At 46.4% G+C, this 7,054-nt stretch overlaps 1 pseudogene; it reads right to left on the minus strand.

The window, feature by feature from the left end:
* Window positions 1-3,164: 3,164 nt before the first annotated feature.
* LOC110564094 (sperm motility kinase X-like) lies at window positions 3,165-3,976 on the minus strand (annotated as a pseudogene).
* Between the last annotated feature and the right edge of the window lie 3,078 nt (window positions 3,977-7,054).

Consider the following 7,054-nt stretch of genomic DNA (forward strand, 5'->3'; position numbering starts at 1 on the left):
AACCACTTTGGAAATGAATCAGGTGCTTTCTTGGGAAATTGGGACTAGCACTCCCTCAAGACCCAACTATACCACTCCTGGGCATATACCTGAAAGATGCTCCACCATACAACAAGGACATTTGCTCAACTATGTTCATAGCAGCTTTACTAGTAATAGCCAGAATCTAGAAACAACCTACATGTCCCTCAACCAAAGAGTGTGTACAGACATTGTGGTACATTTACACAATGTAATATTCCTCGGCTACTAAAAACAAGGAACTCATGGAATTTGAAGACAAGTGGATGGAACTAGAAAAGATCAACCTAAGTGAGGTAATCTTGAAGCAGAAAGAAAAGCTTATAAGTGGATGTTACTCACTTATAAGTGGATGTTAGCCATATACTATAATCACACTAAAATCCACAAGGAAAACCCTTGTGGATGCTTAATTCTCATTCAGAAATGAAAAACAGGATAGACAACAGAAGTGCCGGAAAGGGGGGAAAGGACAGGATAGACAACAGAAGTGCTGGAAAGGGGGGAAAGGACAGGAGCCTACCATAGATGTCCTCTGAAAGATTCTGCCCAGCAAGGAATAAAAAGTAAATAAAAAGGATGCCAAGACTCATGGTCAAACTTTGGGCAGAGCAGAGTGAGTCTTATGGAAGATGGTGGGAGGCAGATAGAAAGACCCAAAGGGGACAAGTGCTCCACAAGGAGACCAACAAAGCCAAAAACTCTGGGCCCGGGGGTGCCTGCAGAGACTTATGTACCTACCAAGGCCCATGCATGGAGAGAAACTAGACCCCCAGCTCAGATGTAGCCCAAATGCAGCTTAGTCTCCATGGGGTTTGCCTAGTAAGGAAAGGAGAGACTGTCTCTGATGTGAATGCAATTGCCTGCTCCTTCCTTACTTCCTGCTAGTGGGTTGGCCTTACCAGGCAACAGAGAAAGTGGATCCAGGAAGTCCTGATAAGACTTAATAGGCAGGGGAAGAGGACTACCTCATTCAGTGGACTAGGGAAGGGGCACAGTGGGGGAAGAGAGGGTGGGGTTCGTACCCGGAGGAGATGAGGAAGGGGACTACAATCAATATGAAGTGAATAAAGTATAAAAATTTAAAAAAAATTAAAAGGGGCCTATTAACAGAAATGTGCAGGACTTTACTTGGCTGTGTTGACACTGGGCTGGCATGTGCTCTCGACACTGCTTCCTCCCATGTGCTACATTGCTACCTTTACCAGCATCCTTACCCAGGCTCAGGACACTGTCTTCTGCTATCTAAGTCTAGCTCAAATTTTGAAGGACTCCTAGTAGGAGGGAGAAGAGGATGGGATTTTCTCTCTGACATGATAGATACAGCATCAGCCTCCCAGGTGTACTACTCCCAGGCTCCATATGTCTCTGGGAAGCCCTTCATATTGTGTGTGATTGAACACCACACCACAGGAGCACAATATTCTTGTGTGCTCCAGAAGCCCCTGACCTTTTCCCTAAGGACCTATATTTTTCCTAAGCCAAAATCACTGAGTTTTACATGCCCCTCCAATTCCCAAGGATGTCCTCAGGCTTGATGTCTCAGTGGGCAATATTGTGACTGTAGATATATTTGTTGGCTAAAGTCAGTTCTCTAATTAGAGTACATGGATCCTCCACATCCAGGTGCTCACCCTTGGTGACTCTTCCTCATCAGGGGACCCTGGGCTGTGTGTTCCATCAAGGGTCTGATGGTAGGGGAGGAGGATTATGCCTTAGAGTGGACTAGGGAAGGAGCATAGAAGAGGAAGGGTGGTGGGGACCTGGAGGAGATGAAGGAGGGGCTACAATCAGAATATAACTTGTATAAATTATTTAAAAATTTAAGTTTTAAAAAGGATCATCTTAGAAATATGCAGGACTTACTCTTGGCTGTGTTATCCTGGGCTGTCATGGACTCTTGAGCTGCTTCCTCCTGCGTGCTCCGTTGTTCCCTCCACCAAACCTTCTCCAGCATCCTTTCCCAGGGTAGGGCCACTCTCTTCTGCTTTCTGCTTCTAGCTCAAAAATTTGAGAAATCCTAGTAGGAGGGAGGACCAGATGGGATTTTCTCTATGACTCAAATATATATAGCATCAACCCCACCCCCTCACTGCATGCTAAGAACATGTTAAGAGGAAAGGGATTAGAGAAGTGTATCCTTCCCACCACACCTACCTGGTTTATCCTGTTTCTGCCACCCTCCTCATTGGCTGCCTTGATTTTGGTCTTAGTCTGTCTCTGCCACTGGGAGGCAACAACACAAGTTGAGTAAGGCTTGGCAGATCCTCTTCTTCAGGCCTTTCCAGCCCCGCTGTCCTTGTGGCACTCTGGGCACACCCTGGCACTGTCCTTGTGGCACTCTGGGCACACCCTGGCACTGCCCTGGGAGATGCTCCCAAAGGCCTTTTTCCTTACTCCTCTCTCGTAAGGACGTAGTGCCTGTGCCCTCTTCTTTGGCTGCCTCACTGGGAAAGGGTTTCTTGGAGGTTGACTCCTGGAAGGATTTGCCTGTTACTGTGTCAGGAGTCTCAGAGCTCTCAGTGCTCACATCCACCTTTTGTTCAGAGCCTGATGTTTCTGCACATGGGTACCCTGAGAATGTTGTTAGGGTTGGTAATAACGATGATTCTGATAATGATGTTGGTATGGATGATGATGATGTTGATGCAGTTGCTGCTGCTGCTGCTCCTGAAGATGGTGAGGACCTGGACTCCATGCTGCTCTGACTGTCTCCTATTGTCAGTTTTCTTATGTGAATCATATGCTCATGCTCTGCGGAGGTGTTTTTTGCGAGCCTGTATTTCAGGGTGGAAGACATACTATACCACAACCTCCTGCCATTCCACTCATCATTACTGAGCTGAGTGAGAGCAGACAAAGTGATGGAGCTGAAAGTGACCCTGGCTCCACTCCTTACAGGCAGAGGAATGTAAAGAGTTTTGGCAGGGTCTATTGTACCAACCAGCCCTCCACTGTGATGATACTGGCGCCGCCAGGTAGACTGCATTTTTAACAGCAAGTACGTTGCCATGGTACGGGTATACTTTTGCTCCCTCAGAGCTTCTTTGAGATTTTGAATTTTGTATCCCATTAAGAACATATCAAACGCAATGTTGGGCTCGGGCTCTCTTGGTATTTCCTCTAAGGGACTCAATGTTTCTTCATCTTGGAGCAGCCACGGGTGTGCCGTAACTTCCCTGATGGAGGGCCTCTTTGTGGGGTCCACGGTCATTAAGCGGTTCAATAGGTCTTGAAGCTCTGGGGAAAGGTAAGGTGGGATCCAACAGTTTCTTGAAATGATCTGCTGCTTTAACTTGTAGAAATCTGTCTCGCCGAAAGGGAGGTATCCAGTCACCAGGAAATAGAGCACTACTCCCAGGCTCCATATGTCTGTGGGCAGCCCTTCATATTGTGTCTGACCGAACACCTCAGGAGCACAATATTGCCGTGTGCCCCGAAAGCCCCTGACCTTTTCCCCAGAGACCAGTCTTTTTCCCAAACCAAAATCGCTAAGTTTCACATGCCCCTGCCAATCCACAAGGATGTTTTCAGGCTTGATGTCTCGGTGGGCAATATTTTGACTGTGAATGTATTTGATGGCCAAAGTCAGTTCGCTAAATAGCATGCGTGCCTCTGCCTCTGCCAGACGCCCTAGCTTGGTGATTCTTCTCTTCATGGATCCCCGGGCTGCGTGTTCCATCACCAGGTAGGTTTTATGCCTGCTCTGAATGACCTGCAGCAGCTGGGTTATATGAGGGTGGTGCAGAGATTTCAAAAGTTGAATCTCATTGCTGATCAGATTGTCTCTACCCGGGCCCCTTTCCAAGATTTTGATGGCCACCATGATCTCGGTCACACGGTGAAGAGCAACTTTGACTAGTCCAAAGGCCCCTTCACCTATGATGCCCATTACGTAGTAATCCTTTGCCAGGGCATGCCTTCCAAAGGAAGTGCACTTGACCTTTGTTGTCATCATCACACTTCGCTAGTCTCCATAGAAATCACCAGTAACAAAAAGGAAAGAAGGCAGGAAAAAGAAATTAGAATCACTTCTAGAGATGCTGAGAGCTATAAATTCTAAGTTTAAACGTCAGAGATATTGCCAAGGAAAAGTCAGGATAGGCTTCAAGGACACAGGAACACAAGCACCAATCAAACACAAACACAGTGGATGGAAAGAAGGAAGAAGGATCAGAGCAAAAGGAAAAGTAATGGGAAGAGGGACTGCCTCTGACATAATCTGTTTGGCCTGCTCTTTGATCACCTCCCCCTGAGGGGGGAGCAGCCTTACCAGGCCACAGAAGATGACAATGCAGCCACTTCTTAAAAAAAGGAAATGGAAATAAAAACAAGAATTCCCATTCAACAGACAAAATATTGACACTTGGCTAAGAAATGCATCATGAAGGGAAGACACTGAGTTAAAGGCCACTGTGGAGCAGTCAGATAGGGTGACCCAAGTATGTCTGGGATGCAATACTGCCCCATTTGATAAACACAGTGTGTATGCATGGGATCAGGGGCAAAAAAAAACACACTGCACCTATGAAAAAGAATCAGATTTGTCATTCTCTGGAAATGGATGTATTCTGTGTAGTCCCTGAGCAGCGAGGTCAAAGAAGCCACCACCTCCCCCCACAAGAGGTGTCAGAACCCTCCTTCCTTCCCTAGGGTGCACAGCCAAGACAAGAGCAGTCAAAATCTTTGCAGCTCCTGTCCAAATGGCAGGTCCTGCCAACAATGACATCACCTCAGAGGGAACTGCTCATGGTGACTGTGACACCTTTCCTGCCTCAGGCTACTGCTGTCAAGATTGCTGTCCACTGTGGTGGCATCTCCTCTTCAGTCTCTGTTGGCCACTCACCATGCTCAGGCTGCATGGGAAAGGCTTCCCTGCAGAGGATTCCTTTTTGAAACGGTATATACTTCGTAAACTTTGTAAACCCTCAAGGCACAAAGTGAATAGCCCCTTGCCTGAGGAGATCAGCTGCCAAGTCTCTTCTCTAGAACTGTCATAATAGCATTGTAGCTTATGTAAAGGTCCAAGAGGTTATCTCTAGCCCCACCATAGGGGTCCCATTGTAGGTGATGCTAATTTTAGGTGAAAATTCTGAACAAAACCCCACCAGTCCCTGAGCATGAATCCCCACCAATGCATGAAGAGGAAAGTCCCTTCCCCAAGCCTTTGTTCCCCAAGCTAAAGACCAGAAACGCATCAATGTTCAATATAGATATTTCTGCCCTAAAAAATCTGCCTCCTAAGAAATCCTACATAAAGGCTGTGCTGCCCAGTTCTCTACTACCTCTTCCCAAGAGCAGAGTCAGCCAATCCTGGATTTGTCTCCCCTCTCTTGGATTTGTCCCTCCAATACAGATTTTCTTCCTGGTGTGACTTTCTCATTGAAAGAAAAAAGAAGAAAAGCAGCAATGAAGAGGATAGAAATAGAGCAGAGCTGAGGCTACTGAACTCCTCAGCTCAGCTGGGGATACCCTGCCTTGGGAACTGCAATGCCTCTGTGAAGAGTTTTCCTCTCAGAGCTGTGTGGTTCCTGGCCTACCATGGCTGAGGGTGACCTTCCAGTGGGGTAAACTTCCAACTTCAGATCTTTGTGGCTCCTGGGTTTCTGAATCCCAGGATACCCTTCCATCTGAGTCAGAAAGTCAACACTGTGAGGTAACGATGTTATGTAGAATAACCTAGTCCAATAGAAACAAACCCACAAGTTATCTCCTATACGCAGTGTTGGCTGGCTTCAAGCTGGGACTGAAAGAAGGGGGGATTGGAAGATAACAGGCAGGACGAAAGAGTACCAAAATGGAGCAGGCTTACATGATCAAAGTGCATGTGTGCAAAAGTGAGTGAAAAGGTGTTGTACAATTAATACATGCTAAGCTCATATTTAAAAGGAGGAATATGTCGCAATATCAAAGGGACAAAGTCAAATGAGAAGTTGGAAAAGAAAAAAAATGGATGTTTGACAAGCCGTGGTGGCACATGCCTTTAATCTCAGCACTCTGGACGCAGAGGCAGGTGACTCTCTGAGATTGTAGCCAGCCTGGCCTACAGGGCAAGTAGCAGAATGGCCAGGGTTACACAGAAAATACCCAGTCTCAAAAAAAGCAAGAAAAGCAAAAGAAAGAATGAAACAAACAAGAAAAAGCTAGAAAAAAAGAAGGAAGAAAGAAAGATGACTATTAAGCCACGAAGGAAAATGAGACAAACAAGAAGGCAAAGTGGAAAACATAGCCCAAAATAATAAAAGTAGATTAACAGAAAACCAACCCTCTGAGGTTGTGAAATAAACAGCAGGAGTGAACTCACTGTGTCGAAGTGTATCTGATGGTCAATGTCGAAATCCAGGGTATCACCAACGTTTAAATCCAATCCAACCACCAACCGCCTAGTCCAACCAACAAAGTCCAAAAAACCATCAACCAAGTCCAACCAACCGCCAAGTCCAACCAACCACCAACCACCAAGTCCAACCAACCACCATACACCTCTCTACACACAAGGACACAAACCAGCACTATGCAGCACATTTTATGGACAGCTGTCTGTCATTCCTCACAATGGCTCCCTGTGACATCAAGAGCATTAGTGGACCACTCAGAGCTTGCACAACACACAGTGGCTTTTCTCAGTCTTTGGTCCCATGGGTCTCTCTCTGTTACTTTTCCTTTCACTGAGACCAACGCCCTGACAAGAAGCACTTTAAGGGAGGAAGAGCTTTATTTAGGTTTCTGCTCTGAGGGGCTTACTGGGAGTGTTGGGGTTTCTCCTCGTGAAAGACTTGAAAGAAACGCCTACATTGTTTCATTCAAGTGTGGAGGACAGCCAGAAAAGCAGCTGCCAACAAGAGGGATTGAAGAGAACGGGAGAATGCCATGCCCTTGCAATAAAGCCTAGCAAACAAGCCTTGTGGAGGAACTAGGTGAAGAGACTTCGGAGAATGCGAGAAATTCCAGGGTGTGCAGGAAGATAGGAAGACGTCTCAGAGCTGTGGCTGGTACTCAAAGAAATAGAAGGGGAACTTTTCCTTTTCTGAGA

This window comes from Meriones unguiculatus, chromosome 4 (genome assembly GCF_030254825.1).
Source record: "Meriones unguiculatus strain TT.TT164.6M chromosome 4, Bangor_MerUng_6.1, whole genome shotgun sequence".
NCBI classification, from domain to species: Eukaryota; Metazoa; Chordata; class Mammalia; order Rodentia; family Muridae; genus Meriones; species Meriones unguiculatus.